Raw genomic sequence first — 18,078 nt, forward strand, 5'->3', positions numbered from 1 at the left:
TGCTGGTGGGCGTGGGCTTACTCTAGTTGCGGCAAATGAGGACTACTCTTCGTTGCTGTGCACAGACTTCTCATTGCAATGCCTTCTCTTGTTGTGGAACACAGGCGCCAGGCCTCACGGGCTTCAGTAGTTGCAGTACACAGGCTCAGAGTTGTGGCTCATGGGCTCCAGAGCTTGGGCTCGGTAGTCAGGGTGCAAGGGCTTAGTTGTTCTGCAGAATGTGCAATCTTCTCAGACCAGGAACCAAACCCATGTCTCCTGCATTGGCAGGTGGATTCTTACCCACTGTACCACCAGGGAACTTCAAGAACTTATGTTTTTGACAAGTACCACGCTAGTGGTTCAGGGGCCACACTGAGAACCACTGGTCTGTGGTACCTTCCTCTGAGCAAATTTCCATTGAACAAATTTTTAATTTTGATATTTTCAAATTTATTTGTCTTCATTTTGTGGATGAGGGAACTGGAGCTCAAAGTGGTGAAGTGAATGACCCCCAAGATCCACAGTGAGCTGCGATTTGGACCCATATCTGGCTCACCCCAGAGCCCAGGCTCCTACTGGCTCTGCTATCCTGTCCACCTACTTTTGGGGTACATTGATCAGAGGCTGAGGTACTTAGACCTGAGGCCATGGGGTGTCCTGGTAAGTTCCTGAATGAGGCAGCCATGAGGGGGAAGTCCATTGACAAGGGGCAGAGACCAAAGAGGTGGGGGTCCCTCTTAAAGGCCTGAGGGCTTTGCAAGAGGATCAGGCTTGGGAATTGGCCACAGTCCTAGCCTGGCACAGAGTCAGGACTGCTGAGAGGCACTGAGATAGCTCTTACCCCACAGCTCTGAGGATGGAGCAATTTCCCCTCATACCCTGAGGAAGTCCCTAGCCACCCCGGAACTATCCTCTTACTAAAGCCATGCAACCCTTTGGTTTCTGAGGGCTGGGGTGACCCAGGCTCTGAGAACGGGGACTCTGGCCACACTTCCTCCTGTAGCCTTCAGAAACCCTGCCAGGGTCACTTCCCATCATGGTTCAGTTCCTGGCACTGCAAAACAGGAAACCCCCCTGGGCAGGGACAGCTGATTCCCAAACATCTGTAGGGGTGGTGTAAAGATGGAACTCCCCGACCAGCTAGATCCCCTGAGGACACTCCTGCCCCGTGCTGGGCAGTGAAAACGTCTCCAACTGCCACTGTCCCTGAAGTCCCTCCCACCTGGGGGCCCTGGAGACTCCCAGCAATCCTTTGCACCTGCATGTTGGGGATGGGTTCTGGCACCACTGCCATCCAGTCACTGTCATTTAGGGAGCACCCACTCTGTGCCAGGCATTGTGCTAGACACTAGAGGGAGATACAGAATAATCTTTGCCTGCTGGGGGCTCCTAGCCTGATGGTCCCCAAATTATCACTACACAAAATTCTCAGCTGTAAAATCAAAGAGTGAAAAACCGGCTCTTTCGGGGGAAGCTGGAAAAACCTTCTTGGAGGAGGTGACCTACGAGTGAGACCTTGAAGGACAAGTAGGGTTTTGGCAGGTTGACAAGAGCAGGGAGAGCCCTTCAGGTGGGCCCAGCATGAGTGTAGGCAGGGGAACATGGCACCCTCTGAGACACTTAAACACTCTGGCTCCAGGGTCAGACTTGTGGTTTTGAGTCCCAACTCTGTCATCTGCAGCTGGGGTAAGCCCCTAAAGGTCTTGTTTTCCTCATCTATAACATGGGGCAATAATAGCATTGGCCTCAGAGGTCTTGTAGATTGCTGTGAGGCGTGAACAAGATAATCCGTGTAAAAGTGCACCTGCTGCTGCTGCTTGGTCACTCAGCTCAGTCATGTCTGACTCTTTGTGACCCCTGGACTATAGCCCGCCAGGCTCTGCTGTCCATGGAATTCTCCAGGCAAGAATACTGGAGTGGTTTGCCTTGCCCTCCTCCAGGGGATCTTTCCAACCCAGGAATCAAACTGGGGTCTCCTACATTGCAGGCAGATTCTTTACCAGTTGAGCTATCAGGAAAACCCCAGAAGCATCTAGTAATCTAGTAAGTGCTTAATCAATGTGACCATGACTTACTTGGGAGGTACATGGAGTATGTGCGGTGAGGGGCAGGGCTTGTAGGGGAGGAAATCAGAGAAGTGGACAGGCTGAGATGCCCCTAGAAGGGCAGGCTGGGAAGTACAGGCAGTGCGGAGTGAGCTAATGGGCTTGCATTTTCTCAAAATGAATCTAGCTGTTTGGGGGGGAGAAAAACCTGGGCCCTGGGGCCCTAGGGAGAGGGCTGGGACAAGGACCAGAGGAGAGATGCTAAGAACTGGCTCAGATGCGGTAAGAGGAAGGAAGAAGGGAAGGGAAGGGAAGTCACTCAGTCGTGTTCGACTCTGCGACGCCATGGACAGTAGACAACCAGTCTCCTCTGTCCATGGGATTTTCCAGGCGAGAATAATGGAGTGGGTTGCCATTTCCTTCTCCAGGGGATCTTCCCAACCCAGGGATCGAACTCGGGGTCTCCCACATTGTAGGCAGACCCTTTACCATCTGAGCCACCAGGAAAGTCAGGGAAGAAGGGAGGGCAGGTTCAAAGAAGGAAGGAGGGGAAGAGGGCTTCCTATCAGGTGAGAGACAGTAATATCTAATATCCTTTGATTAGAACACTCATTCCCTCTTTCATTCATTCTTCACAACTGTTTATTTAGCACTTGAACATTGGCCTCATGGGGCTTCCTCTCTAAGGAGTTTATATTGCTATTAATGTTCCAGATGCAGTAACCAGCAAATGATCAGAAATTGACAGCCCCACTGCTGTGTCCTGGAGAGGGCATGGCAAACCACTCCAATATTCTTGCCTGGAGAATCCCATGGACAGAGGAGCCTGGCGGGCTACAGTCCATGGGGTCACAAAGAGTTGGACATGACTGAAGTGACTTACCACATACACACGCACTGTTGTGTCCTCCCATTTCTGACTTGTCTATTCACAGACATTCCAGATGAAGGACAAAATGTTTTAGAGCCAAGCCAGCCTGTTTTGTCTACTTCTTGCACTGGAGAGCTTGCTGTCTTCTGAGACAGTTCTTTCCTTCTAGAACAAGGCTCACAACTGCCTCCTAGCCCACCCCTCTCCCCGCAACCCCACCACCAGGTCTTAGCATCACCTTCTAGAACAATACATGGCATGGCCACTCCCTTAACCCTTAGGTGGCCCCGCAGTGATGCACAGAAAATGATGTGACCTGTAGAAACTTCAGGCTTTCCTGGTGGCTCAGACAGTAAAGAATCTGCCTGCAATGCAGGAGACCCAGGTTTGATCCCTGGGTCAGGAAGCTCTCCTGGAGAATGAAACGGCAACCCATTCAGTATTCTTGCCTGGGAAATCCCATGGACAGAAGAGCCTAGCAGCTCATGGGGTAGAAACTTCTCATTTCTGTCTCAAAGCAAATTGTTCCAAAACATTATTTTTCAAGCTTATCACGCAGACAGTGCCTTTGATGTATAAAGAGAACATTCAAATAAATAATAAGGACCCATAGCCCAAAAGAAAAATAGGCAAATTATTTTTTTCAGTTCACAGAAAAGATAATTGGTTCTGAAACTTGTGACACAATGTTCAACTTCACTCTAATAAGAAAAATGCAAATTAAAACTGCATTGAGAAGTCTTTTTTTTTTTTTCAGTTACTAGATTGGCAGAGTTTGGAAAGTTTGACAACTTACAGTGTGGGTAGTTGTGAGGAAACAGGCACTCACACGTTTTGGGTGGGAGGGCGAGTTGGTATAAACCCTACTTAACAATATCTATCAATATTTTAAATGCACACACCCTTCGATGCAACGGTTTCACTGCCAGGAGTGTCTCCTGCATTCATACCCACAACATGGAAATGATGAAGATACAAGGAAAATCACTGCAGCTTTGCTTCTAAGGACAAGAGATTGGAAATAAATCGAGTGTTCAGTGATAGAGAACTGATTAAATAAACTGGGGCTCGTGCAGACAACAGAATACCACGTAGCCATAAATAAGAAGGGAGTAGCTCTCTGTGTGGCTGTCCTTTAGTTGCTGGCATGACTGACTCTTTGCGACCTCCTGGGCTCCCTGCCAGGCTCCTCTGTCCATGGGCTTTCCCAGGCAAGAAGACTGAAGTGGGTTGCCATTTCCTCCCATTTCCTTCCCAGCCCAGGGATCAAACTTGCATCTCCTGCATTGGCAGGCAGATTCTTTACCACTGAGCTACCAGGGAAGCCCAGCTCTCTGTGTACTGATGTGGAATTGTTTCCAGGATAAAGTAATTGGAAAAAAGAAAAGCAAGATGCAGAATAATGCACTTTGGATGGTGCTATCCTTTTCTTTAAAGAGGGCAGAGAATGTCTGTGTCTCCGCATGGAATACATAGTTCTGGAAGGATATACAAAACAGGCGATAGTTGTTGTCTCTGAGCTGGAGGAATGTACAGTTGTAAAATATGGAGGAAAAGAAACTCTCTTTTAGTGATGTATCTTAAATATTGTGCCATGAGTATGAATCACAGAAAAACAATTAAAAATCTGTTATTGCAGTATTTATCATACTCTACAACCCCATGTGTTTCCGTGTCTACCTGACCTCCCCATCTCCATCTCCAACACACACACACACACACAGAGTTTGATCTGGTGAGGAGGATGGGAAGAACTGGTTGTGACTTATACTCCCTCCTGGAGCCCAACACAGCATCCAACACAAAGCAAGTGCTCAGAGAATCTGAATCCATATTCATAATGACTTCCTTCTCCAAGAAGCCCCCACGTAGTCTCACCTCCTGGCATTCCTGCTCTTGTGTGGGCCACTCCCACATGGAATGGAGATGACCTGTGTGACCAGCATGACGCATCACCTCCTCTCTCCAATCACTCACTCTAGGGGAAGCCAGCCGCCATGTCATCCGCACACTCAGGCAACCAACCTTATGGGGGGGTCCACGTAGTGAGCTTCTGGGCCTCCTGCCAACAGTTGTATGAGTGAATCATCCTGGAAATGGCTCTTCAGCCCCAGTCAATCCTTCATTTGACTGTAAACCAGGTTTACCTTGCCTGTTTCAGAGAGACCCCAAGCCAGAGCCACTAAGCTAAGCTGCTTCCAGATTCCTGACCACAGAAACTGTGTGAGATAACTGTTTATAATGTTTTAAGCTGTTAAATTTAGGGGCAATTTGTTACACAGCAATGTGTAAATAGTACAGTCAATAGTCTTTATTAAGCATCTAGCAAGGTAAGTAAAAGACGCTTACTCCTTGGAAGAAAAGTTATGACCAACCTAGATAGCATATTCAAAAGCAGAGACATACTTTGCCAACAAAGGTCCGTTTAGTCAAGGCTATGGTTTTTCCTGTGGTCATGTATGGATGTGAGAGTTGGACTGTGAAGAAAGCTGAGTGCCAAAGAATTGATGCTTTTGAACTGTGGTGTTGGAGAAGACTCTTGAGAGTCCCTTGGACTGCAAGGAGATGCAGTCAGTCCATTCTGAAGGAGATCAGCCCTGGGATTTCTTTGGAGGGAATGATGCTGAAGCTGAAACTCCAGTACTTTGGCCACCTCATGTGAAGAGTTGACTCATTGGAAAAGACTCTGATGCTAGGAGGGATTGGGGGCAGGAAGAGAAGGGGACGACAGAGGATGAGATGGCTGGATGGCATCACTGACTCGATGGATGTGAGTCTGAGTGAACTCCGGGAGTTGGTGATGGACAGGGAGGCCTGGCATGCTGCGATTCATGGGGTCGCAAAGAGTTGGACACGACTGAGCGACTGAACTGAACTGAAGGTAAGTAAGTATGTCAGTCGTATCTGACTCTCTGTGACCACTTGGACTGTAACCTGCCAGGCTCCTCTGTCCATGAAGTTCTCCAGGCAAGAATACTGGAGTGGGTAGCATTCCCTTCTGCAGGGCATCTTCCCAGCCAGGGATCTAACCCAGGTCTCCTGCATTGCAGGCAGATTCTTTACCATCTGAGCTATACTGTGTATCCATTCTGTGGGGGAGTACAAGAAAAAAAGACATGATCCTGCCCTCAGGGTAGAAGGCCATGTCCACATTCATCCTTCAACCAACATGTATTAAGCACTTACTATATACCTGGCCCTGTGTGAGATGCTGACTCATAGAATGCTGGCAATTAAAATAGGACAAAGGGGAACTTTCAGGATTGATGGCAATGTCTATTTTAATGGGGTTGAATTTATATAAATGTACAATCCATTTGCAAAAATTCAGCTAATGAACACTTAATCTTATGCAGTTTGTTGTACATATATTTTACATCAAAAATTGGTAAACAAACATTGAACTAATTCACTCTGAAATACTTTTAAAGAGGAACTGATGCAGAGCTAGATGGATAGACATGTGATAAAGCAAGTAGAATGTTCATGGTAGATGCAGGTGGTGAGTATAGGGGTTTGTTGTAAAAGTCTTTCAGTTTTGATGTATTTGGGGGAAGTTTTGCAACAAGAAACTTTATGGAAAGGACCCTCCATAACCATACATACCAATCCTCTCATTTATTATTATTTTAATTACACAAATAAAAACAAATACAGTCTAGTTTTAAAAGCAGAGGAAAGGTCACCACCTCTTTCTCTCTGGTCCCATGTTACACTCTTCTTCAGTGACTATCTCTGTTCTTGTCAGCTGTGTATATAGGTAGACACAAAACAATGTGTTTTCCTTTTTTTTTTTTTTTTTTTAATGAATAATGCTCTCTATACTATTTTGAAAGCATATATTGGGCTCTCTCCATGATAATTCATACACAACGCCTCAGTTTTAAATTGCTGGGTAGGATGTGCCCTCTCATTCAAGATGTGAGTCTCAGAAAGGAGGTCTTTTTTAGGAATAATGAGTTAGGACTGCCAGGAGGCGAGCCTCCTCCCCAGGCTCCAGGCCTGGACTCACCTAGCCGGAGCTCGGCCACTGAGTGAAGACCAGGCTGAGCGCGGGTTGGCGGGCAGGTCCTGCTCTCCCCCGCCCATCATCCCGCCCATCCCTCCGCCCTTTCGAAGGACCCCCCTGGGCTCTGGCGCACCCGGACCCAGGAGGAAGTCCGCGTAGCGCTTCCTCTTTTGTTGGCCTCCGGAGACACGGGGGGAAGGGAGTAGGGCTGTGAAACCGAACTGTCCCCTACCCCTCCTCCCCGGGGGAGATCCATCAGCTGGAGGTGGCCACGCAGCTGGGGGCAGAAAAACAACTCCGTGGACACCCCCACCACCCCCGTCCCCGTTCCGCTCCGCCACACCCCTGAGCAGGAGATCGGCTGCCGCTAGGGTATACCTGGGGTAGGTGGGCTTCCAAGACACCCATAGGGCAATCTCCCTGGTCACCCTCAGGAAAAAGTCCCAGCTCCTTATCCGGTGCTGCTGCTGCCATCTCCAGCCTCCAGATGTGCCTTCTCTTGCCTAGGGCTTCAGTTCAGTTCAGTTCAGTTCAGTCGCTCAGTCGTGTCCTACTCTTTGCGACCCCATGAATCACAGCACGCCAGGCCTCCCTGTCCATCACCATCTCCCGGAGTTCACTCAGACTCACGTCCATCGAGTCCGTGATGCCATCCAGCCATCTCATCCTCGGTCGTCCCCTTCTCCTGCCCCCAATCCCTATCAGCATCAGAGTCTTTTCCAATGAGTCAACTTTTCGCATGAAGCGGCCAAAGTATTGGAGTTTCATTCAGACACCAACAAAAAGAAGGTTTGTGGTTCCTCAAACAGGCCAGTCTTCAGTCTTTGAAAGGCTGTAGTTTCTGTCTGGAGGACCCTTTGCAGTGACCTTCCACTGTTATCCTTTAAACCTCAAAGGATCACCTTCTCCAAGAAGTTCTCCGTGATGCACCCCAGGCAGAGCCAGTGTCCCTCCTACTTGGTTCTACAATGTCATGTGCCTCTCTACCACAGAATTTTCTACTTCTGTGTCTAAGTTGTTGGTCTAAGTTTCTGTCTCCCTAACTGAATTGCTTGAGGGCCAAGACTATCTTGTAAATTTTTGTCCTGGCAGCTCCTGACTGCCTTCAGAGAGATTAAAGGACATGGGCCCTAACCTTGCTCAGGTGAATTAACATAGAGAGAGCTGTAAAACAAGCTTGTAGAACAGTACAGAGAGTATATTCATTTTTTAAAAATATAACATTGTTATTTTTTTTCACCTACGTGTGCGTGCATGCTCAGTCACTCAGTGGTGGGTAACTCTTTATGACCCTGTGGACTATAGCCTGCCAGGCTCCTCTGTCCATGGAATTCTCCAGGCAAGAATACTGGAGTGCGTTGCCTTTTCCTCCTCCAGGGAATATTTCCCACCCAGGGATCGAATCCACATCACCCGCAGCTTCAGCATAGGCAGGCGGATTCTTTAACCACTGTGCCACCTACCTATATTTGTATGTAAATATGTAAAGAAAAGCCTGGAAGCTACACAAAGTAAGCCCTTCATAAATATTAATAGAATTAATCAATGAATGGGTTTGGATCCTAGGCACTGTCATTCATTTCATCATTCTATTTGTTTCCTTCATTCAGTTTCTCCATCTGTAAAACAGTGTACATGAATAGTATCTGCATGGAACATGCCAAAAAAATGTAGAAAAGATAGACAACAAACAGGTTAACATAGATATGTATTAGAGTGCCTGGTGGTGACAAGTTCCCTGGAGAAAAATAAGCCAGGGCAGGGGCGGAGGTGGGCTTGGCGGGGGCAGCTAGAGAAGATGGAGACTGGAGGAGTTTTTTAAGAAGGACCTGCTAGGGGCTATTGTGAAGTTCTCATGGGCTAACCTTCTCAGTTTTTCATTTGCCTCTCTTGGAAAATGAGGGCAACAGTGACCTCCTGCCTGGGAGGGTGTAGCTGTGAAACGAACACTGGCTACTTGGCAACTAAAAGGGGAAATATCTGGGCCCTGAAATAATCATTGTGACTCTCTTCCCCATCCCCTATCCTGCTTTGAATGTAGAACAATCAGCAGTTCCCAAAGCATTTGAAATAAATAAAATGCAAATATTCCTGGAAATAGGAAAATATGTTTCTGAAAGAGCAGCCCTCTGGCCCTCTGTAAAGTGAAGCCTGCATTGTTCTCCAAGACTGAGCCCTGTGTCATGTCCCGCCATCAGCATCTCTCTCTCCCTGCTCTTCAGTCTCCAGGGCACACTCACCAAGTTTGTGTAGTTGTTACAAGCTTTTGGAGGCACACTGGAGGCTCAGAGACCTGGGTTCGAATTTGTTCTTGGCTGTGTGACCTTGGACAAGTGTCTTTACTCCTCTGAGCCATCCTCTTATAATCATCCCTGTTTCAAGGAGATTAAATGAGATGATGTAAGTGAGGGCACAGTAATGAACTTGACATGCAATGATTCAGTGACCTGGTGAGGTCAGCGCTCTTACCATTCCACTTCACAGATGAAGAAGCATGGACAGAGAGGAGTAGAGTAACTTGACCAACGTCACAGCTAGTGAGACGCAGTCAGTCCAGCCTCAGTGCCTTTGCTTCCATCATTCTTGCCCTGCTGGCCCCAGTGTCAAGTGCACAGACAGAACCTTTTGGGACTCTTCATCCCCTAAAAATCCTACCCAGCTCAACTCTATCTTGTCCATGAAATCTCTGATATTTTAAATGACTTTACTTTTGAATAATTAATATTATTTTTTGAATAATTAACATATTCAGGTGGTTCAAAATTCGAGAGTACCAAGGGTAAACTAGGACCAATAAGCCTCCGTCTCTCCTCTCTCATCCAGCTACATAGTTCCCTTCCCTGGAATAAACCACAGGAGCTGTTTCTTATGTGTGCCCTTCCTGACTCAGTCCAGGCATGTGCTGGTACATTCCCATATCTTTGTTTTCTTGTTCTACACACATAGAAAAACATAATTGAAGCTGTTGTGCACCTCGCTCCCCTCCACTTACACACTTGTTCCCTATTAGTACATAGAACTTTCTTCATTTTAAAAAAGTATTATTGAGTTATAATCCACATAGTCATCCATTTAAACGTACAATCGAGTAATATTTCATATGTTCTCAGAGTTGTGCACCCATTAAGACATTTTCGTTACCCACTCCCCCCCACAAAAAGCCCTGTACCCATGAGCAGTCAGTCCTTGCTTCTTTCCACTCCCACCCTAGACAATCACTAACCTACTTCCTATTTCTGTAAATTTGCCTATTTTGGATATTTCATAGAAATGGAATTATACAATGTGTGATATTTTGTGACCAACTTCTTTCATGTAACAAATATTCAAAGTTCATGTGGTACATATATCAATGCTTCATACCATTTTATTTTCAAATAATAGTCCATTGAATGGATATAGCACATTTTATTTATCCACTGATGGACATCAGAGTTGTTTCCACTTTGGGGCTATTATGAATAACGCTGCTATGAAAATTTCATTTACAAATTTTGGTGTAGACATACATTTCAATACTTTTTGGTAGACACCCTGGAAGTGGGACCACCTGGAAGTGGGTTCCGTGGTAACTCCATGTTAACTTCTTAAGGATCTGCCACACCACTTTCCAAAGGGGCTGAACGGTTTTACATTTCCACCATGATATGTGAAGGTTCTAATTTCTTCGTGGTCTTATCAGCTGTTGCTATTATGTGTTTATTCTTATCAGCCATTCTAATGGATGTGAAATGGCATCTCATTGTGGTTTAATTGGTAGTTCCCTAATAGCTAAGTGTTTTTATGTGCTTATTAGCTACTTGTATAGCTTCTTTGGAGAAATACCTATTTAGATCTTTTGCCTACTTTTCAAGTATGTTGTCTTTTTATTATTGAATTATGTTGCTTAAATATTTAGGCTACCAGTACCTTATCAGATGCATGACTTGCAAATATTTTCTCCCTTTCTGTGTGCTGTTTTTTCATCTTCTTGATTGTATCATTTGCAATACAAGTTTTTACTTTTGATGAAGTCCAATTTATCTATTTTTTCTTTTATCTCTTATGCCACATCTAAGATTGCTTTGCCTAACCTAAGGTCGTGAAGATTTAATTCTAAGAGTTTTATAGTTTTGGGTCATACACTTAGTTCTATGATCCATTTTGAACTAAATTTTGTGGGTGGTGTGAGGTAGGGGTTCAACTTAATTATTTTGCATGGGGATATCCAATTGTTCCAAAACCGTTTGTTGAAAAGACTATTCTTTCTTCCCATTGAATTGTCTCAGCACCCTCGTTGAAAATCAATTGGCAGTCAATGTGAGGATTTACTTTTGGACTCTTAATTCTGTTCCATTGATCTATAGTTCTACCTTTATGCCAGTAACCACACTATCTTGATTACTGTAGTGAAGTTTTCAATTAAAAAGAGTGAGTCCTTCAGTGTTTACTTTTTCAAGATTGTTTTGGCTGTTCTGGGTTCCTTGCATTTCTATGCAAATTTTAGGGTGAACTTGTCTATTTTTATTTTTTAAAAAAGATACCTGGGGTTTTGATAGGGATTTGGTTGACCATTTTGGGGAGTATCACCATCTTAATATTAAGTCTTCTAGTCCACAAAGGGGATGTCTTTTCCATCCCATGAGATGAGTTTATTTAGGTCTTCTTAAGCTTCTTTCAAAAATGTTTCTTGGTTTTCCAAGTATCTTACACTTCTTTTGTTAAATTGATTCCCAAGTATTTTATTCTTTTCATTAATATTGTAAGTGAAATTGTTTTCTTAGCTTTATTTTCAGTTTGTTGATTGCCAGTGTGTAGAAAGACAATTAGTTTTTAAACATCATTATTCCTTTGACAACTGCTGGGCACTCCATTATTGTATTATCATTTTTTCCCAGTCCTCAAATGACAGGCATTTAGCTTATTTCCAATTCTTTCCTGGTAAAAAGTGGTGCTGCAATGACTTTTCCTGTGCATATCCATGAAGTTTAAGGCATCTGAAAATGATTGAGAAAAGACCTACAACTGTTGACTGCCACTACCCGGGCCCGTGCCACCATCATCTAGCCTTTGGAGCATAGCCTCAGCCTGCTGATTGGCTTCCCTGCTTCCCCTTGGTCCCTCTAATTCATTCTCCTCCAAGCAGCCAGAGAGATCCCATTAAAATACAAGCCAGTTGTGGCTTATTCCTCTGCTCAGTTCAGTTCAGTTCAGTCGCTCAGTCGTGTCCAACTCTTTGTGACCCCATGAATCGCAGCACACCAGGCCTCCCTGTCCATCACCAACTCCCAGAGTTCACTCAAACTCACGTCCATCGAGTCAGTGATGCCATCCAGCCATCTCATCCTCTGTCGTCCCCTTCTCCTCCTGCCCCCAATCCCTCCCAGCATCAGAGTCTTTTCCAATGAGTCAACTCTTCACATGAGGTGGCCAAAGTACTGGAGTTTCAGCTTTAGCATCATTCCCTCCAAAGAAATCCCAAGGCTGATCTCCTTCAGAATGGACTGGTTGGATCTGCTTGCAGTCCAAGGGACTCTCAAGAGTCTTCTCCAACACCACAGTTCAAAAGCATCAATTCTTCGGCACTCAGCCTTCATCACAGTCCAACTCTCACATCCATACATGACCACAGGAAAAACCATAGCCTTGACTAGATGGACCTTAGTCGGCAAAGTAACATCTCTGCTTTTGAATATGCTATCTAGGTTGGTCATAACTTTTCTTCCAAGGAGTAAGCGTCTTTTAATTTCATGGCTGCAGTCACCATCTGCAGTGATTTTGGAGCCCAAAAAAATAAAGTCTGACACTCTTTGCACTGTTTCCCCATCTATTTCCCATGAAGTCAGAACCTTCCAATTGCTCCCAACCTGTGTCAATTAAAGTTTAATATCAGGATGTTCATGGCCTTACAGTCCGACCTCACACCCTCTCCAACATCCTCTCCATCATTCTCTTCTGTGCCCATTCTATTCCAGCTACACTGACTTCCTTGTGTTCCTTAAACACATCAAGTGCAGTCACACCTCAGGACGTTAGCCGTTACTATTCCTTCTGCCTGGAACACATTTCCCCAGACTATTCTGTTACTCACTCCCCCAATTCAGCAGGTATCTGCATACATGCTCCCTCTTCAGAGAGGGCTTCCCTGCCACTCCGTCTTGGGTCACACCATCACTCCTTCCCCACCCCTGCCACCTTGCCGCTTGCTTTGCTTTATTTTTCTTATAATCCTTACCATCCTCAGACATAAGATGTCAGTTGACTCTCACAATGATTCACTGATGTAAATACTATTACTATTCCCACTTGACAGATGAGGAGATGGGCTCCGAGAGGTAACTCAGTATGTGCAAGATCACTGAGCTGATGAATGGCAGTGTCGGGGTTTGCACTCCAGTCTGACTCCAAAGATGCAGTATTTAGCACCATTTCGTGTGGTCAGCTATATTCCCTATGACAATGAATGAATGAATGCCTGAGTAGACAAAATGTTTGCTATTCCAAATACTAGCAAGGTAGTGTTTTGGGGTAAAATTTGTAATTGTATCAATGTTCTTTCATGCTAATATGACTTAGATGGGAAATATTTTTTTAATCACAAAGAACAACAATACAAAATTGACAAGGACATGGTAAAACTGGAAACCATGGTGATTCCCATCACTGGTGGGAATTCAAGGTGGTATAATTACCTTGAAAACCACTTTAGGTTTGTATTATAAAGTTACCGACCCAGGGATCAAATCCGGGTCTCCTGCATTGCAGGTGGATTCTTTACTGTCTGAGCCACCTCGTGGGAAGCTTAGTTAAACATGTACTTACTATATGATCCAGCAATTCCAGTCCAAACCATTTAACCAAGAGACATGAAAATGTATCCATGCCAAGACTTGTACATGAATGTTCATAGCAGCTTTATTCATGTAACAGAAACAACCCAAATATTCACCAGCAAGTAAATGAATGAACAAATAGTGATACATTTGTACTATGGAATACTACTCAGCACAGTAAAAGGAAAACATACTAGAATATAAAAAACGTGGAAACTCTTAAAAGCAATATGTGAGTAAAATGAAGGCCCATTTCACTCACAAAAAGAAACATATTGTATGGTTGCATTTATGTGAAATTCTAGAAAAGACAAAGTTAGTCTATAGTGACAACAAGCCAAACAATTTTTAGCTTAGGAAATGAGTGGGGAAGTTGAATGTATCAGGGTATAAAGGAACTTCTTGGAGTGATAAAAAAAACTTTCTATCTTGATTAGTGTGGTAGTTACATGGATGTCTACAGTTGCCAAAACTCATCAAGCTGAGTATTTTAAATGGCGCATTTTACTTATATTATGCTGCAGTAAAGTTGATAGGGGCTTTGGGAACACATACGTGATTTTCATTGCAGCATTACTTTAATAGCAAAAAAAGAAATTGGAGAAATTGGCTATTAAAAGGAGAATGTTTCTGCTATCATTGGTCCTTTGCCATCAGAATGGCAAACTCAGAAGATGTGGCTGATGCTGGCAACGACACTCTAACATCCCCAGAACCTGCATCTATCTTCTTAGAGGCTCTGTCTGGTGACTAGAGCATGCATGGGGCAGGCCAGAAATGTTGGAGGATTAATATCCGGCCCCACCTGGAGCAGCCATGGGGTTGCAAAGTGTCAGACACTATATAGTGACTAAATAGCAGCAGGAGCAGCCCTCATCCAATGCCTGACAGGAGCTGGTGTATAAATGCCCGGACTACCGCATGTCTCAGGTGGGGTAACTCTGTGTGGGTTCACTCCCCAGGCATGATTGAGCTCCAGGAGCCCCCAATTGGAGCTTGCTTGGTAACGCTTTCTTGAGTGGCTTTCTTCCCTTCTCGTTCACCCACTCCTTTACCCGTGTTTTCTGCATCTTCTAAATAACCAACTTTCACTTTAATCTATGTCTAGGGTCTACTCCTGTGGGACTCAAATTAAGACCAGCAGACAATACCTAAGGTACAGTCAAGATATGGGGAAATGGTGGAGAAGAATCCAAGCAGCAGCCATTTGGTAAGTTTCGGTCATTCTTGGCAAAGCCAAGTCTTAATAAAATGCTCACGTAGGTTCATAAAGGGGACTCATATCAGGATGTTTACAGTGGCACTGTTTATGGTAGGGTGAAGCTGTGTGCCATCTGGGTGTCTGTGACTAGTGGAATAGATAAATAGACTATGGGGAATATAGACAATGACCTTCAGTAACATGGCTAGATATGAATAGTATCTAGTGATGGAGTGGGAAAAAAAAGTTTAAAATTTAGGTACTATCCAAGAAAATTAAACACACAATTAAAACAATATCTGCCTTTTAAAAGGCCATACATGTATTTAAGTACATAAACCAAACACATAAGAGCAGGGTCATTATCTTTCTTATTCATGGTTCTGTCCCCCTCCATCACCACCTGCCATCCCCCCCACCCCCCACCACAGGGGACCTTTGGTCATGTCCGGAAACATTTTTGGCTATCACAACTGAGGAATGGGGCTGCTACTGGCATCGAGTGGATGACACCTGGGAATTCTGCTCAACCTCCTGCTATACACAGAACAGCTCCCCACAACAAAGAATTTCAGGACCTAAATGTCAGTAGTGGGGCTGCCCAAGTGGCTCCATGGTAAAAAAATCCATCTGCAAGTTCCACCCCTGGGTGGGGAAGATCTCCTGGAGGAGGAAATGGCAACCCACCCCAGGACTCTTGCCTGGATAATCCCATGGACAGAGGAGTCTGGCAGGCTTACAGTCTATGGGATCACAAAGAGTCGAACAAGAATGAGTGACTGAGCAGGCACGCACATGTCAATCAATAGTGCTGAGGTTGAAAAGTCCTATGTAGCTCAGCCCCAGCATAGTGAATGAACGAGTGAATGAGAGACGGTGGGGGCCTGAACTGACTGGTAGTGGGTGGGACTACAGAGACACTGTAGTGTTTCTATACATTTTTGGAGGTGTGTTCAGCAGGATTTAGGGTGACAGTCCACTTCCAGGAGGAGATGGGCTCTGCCCTTGTCTGGCCCTGCGCACCTCTCATTCATCTGCAGCCTCAAACTGTACCCTCCAGCACCACTTACTGCCCCCTCAATTTTCAAGCTCCTCTGAGCTATCGGGAAACTGGCCAGGAGTGAGTCAGGCTGGTTCCTGCGGGCAAAAACTTTGCATGGAGTTTGAATAGCCAGGGCCTGAGGAATGGAAACCGCAGACCACAGAAGAGCTGGGAAGGCTTGGGACACAGCGTTGGGGAGGGGACTGGGCTAGAAGGAGACGATTGGAATGGTGGGGAAATGAATTGGAATGCTTGGGGGAGGGGGGTAGAGTCCTGTGAGAATGAGGAAGATAGGGTTAGGATCCTCCCAAACCGGTTTAGAATCCTTTGATATGTGGGATCAGAAACCTGGAAAGCAGGGGTTGAATCTTTGAATGGGCTGGATTAGAATCCTGAGGGGAGAGGAGGATTAAAATCCTATGTGAACAGGTTGGGATTACCCAGGAGCGAGATTAGAATAGAATCCCTAGGATTAGGGTAACAAATCTTGAGGGCTGGGTTAGAATCTTTTTATGAAAGAGACTAGGATCCTTCACTTGCCGGATTAAAATCCTGGGGGCAGAATTAGAAACCTCTGGTAGACGAGGTTAAAATTCCTTCATAGGTGAGATTCAAAATCCTTTGGGGCAGAATTAAGATCTCAGGAGGAGAAGATTGGGTGCTGGGGTTCTCGAGAGGGTGAGGTTTAGAATCATTTGGGACGGGGTTAGGGCACTGGAAGGCAGGATTAGAATACATTGGAGGAGGTGTTAGTTTATTTGGGGATTAGGACCTTGGAAGCACCGGTTAAAATTGTTGGGGGCGGGGTTATTGCCCTTCGGGGATGAGGTAAGGATTCTTGGAGGCAGGGTTAGAAGCCTTGGATGGGCGGTGTTTAAAAAAATCCTTAGGCAGCGGGATTAGGATCTTGAGAGGTGGGGACAGAGATTGGAGTCCCTGGGGTGGGGTCAGAATCCTCGGGGCGGGTTTAGGACACTTGGGGGCGGGGTTAGCATCGCCCCGGGCGCGGCTAAGGCGCCCAGATGGTCTGTGGGGCGCCACCGAGTCCCTGGTTCCGGCCGGGACGCACCGCCGAGGCGTAGGGGAGAGTGGAAGGGGACAGTTCAGCGCCAGAGGGCCCCTCCCCCAAAGACGCACGGCACCGAAGCCCCTCGGAGCGCATCCCCAGCCTCTTCTTGAGAGTCAATTCACCTTCCCCTAGCTCTCAAGCGCCCCGGGACCCCGGGGACTGCCGAGCTGGGGGGGCGCTCGAGCTGCGAGGATCCGGGCTGCCCGCCGGAGGAGGAGCGGGCGCCCAGGTGAGTGCTTCGGACTCGGGGGTCAGGGGACACCGGCCCACGAACTTGGCCTGACGGTCGGGTCTTCGGGCTGCTGAGGGCACCCAGGGTGGTGAGTTGCGTAGGCTGGGGCGCAGCGGAAAGGAACCGTCGGCGGAGCGGCGCACAGGCGGCGGGACGCGGGGACCGACCCGCGGGGGAGAATGTCCAAATGAACAGCCGAATGGCCCGGCTGCAAACCTGGGGACGCAGGAGGGTGACTTTCTGCCTGAGCCGCCACTTCCCTAGGCCGTCCAGGTTCCTCTTCAGCAAGAGACGAAAAAAAGGGCTTCAAGGAGCCTGAGAGGGGAAAAGCCCTTACTGTTCCTGCTGGGGCTGGGTGACGGTCACGGTCACGGTCACGGCGGCTTGGCAGCCATGGTGGGGAAGGGGACAGCTGGCCGTCGACGTGACAGCGCGAGCCACACCCAGGCTGGGCTGCCGCTGGGTCGGTTCCCTCGCTGAGCTCCCTCCTCCTCCCGGCTGCGCGCGGATCCCCAGGCGGTCTAGGTCGGACCCTGAAGCCTCCTGGACAGACCACAGGAGGATGCCTGGCCCCTCGTTTTCCTCCTGTGAGACTCTGGACAAGTCTCTCACTCCGCCTCTTTAAATTCCAATTTCCTCATCTGTCAAAGAGGGCTGTTAGGTCTGTCTTCCAAGACTGCGATGAGATAGAGTATACTAGAGGGCGTGTAAGTGAGTTTGGGCTTCCCAGGTGGCGCTAGTGGTAAAGAACTGCCTGCCAGTGCAGGAGACATGAGACCCGGGTTTGCTCCCCGGATCAGGAAGATCCCTGGAGG

General features: G+C 46.6%; 1 protein-coding gene across 1 annotated transcript in view; it reads left to right on the plus strand.

The window, feature by feature from the left end:
• The first annotated feature begins 17,183 nt into the window (after positions 1-17,183).
• Positions 17,184-18,078, plus strand: part of HCK (HCK proto-oncogene, Src family tyrosine kinase) — a 45,141-nt gene continuing 44,246 nt past the window's right edge. The window contains exon 1 of the mRNA XM_052650679.1: positions 17,184-17,260. The gene's annotated coding sequence lies outside the window, so the exon portion shown is untranslated. The remainder of the gene's footprint in view (positions 17,261-18,078) is intronic.

Source organism: Budorcas taxicolor, chromosome 13 (genome assembly GCF_023091745.1).
Source record: "Budorcas taxicolor isolate Tak-1 chromosome 13, Takin1.1, whole genome shotgun sequence".
Taxonomy (NCBI): Eukaryota; Metazoa; Chordata; class Mammalia; order Artiodactyla; family Bovidae; genus Budorcas; species Budorcas taxicolor.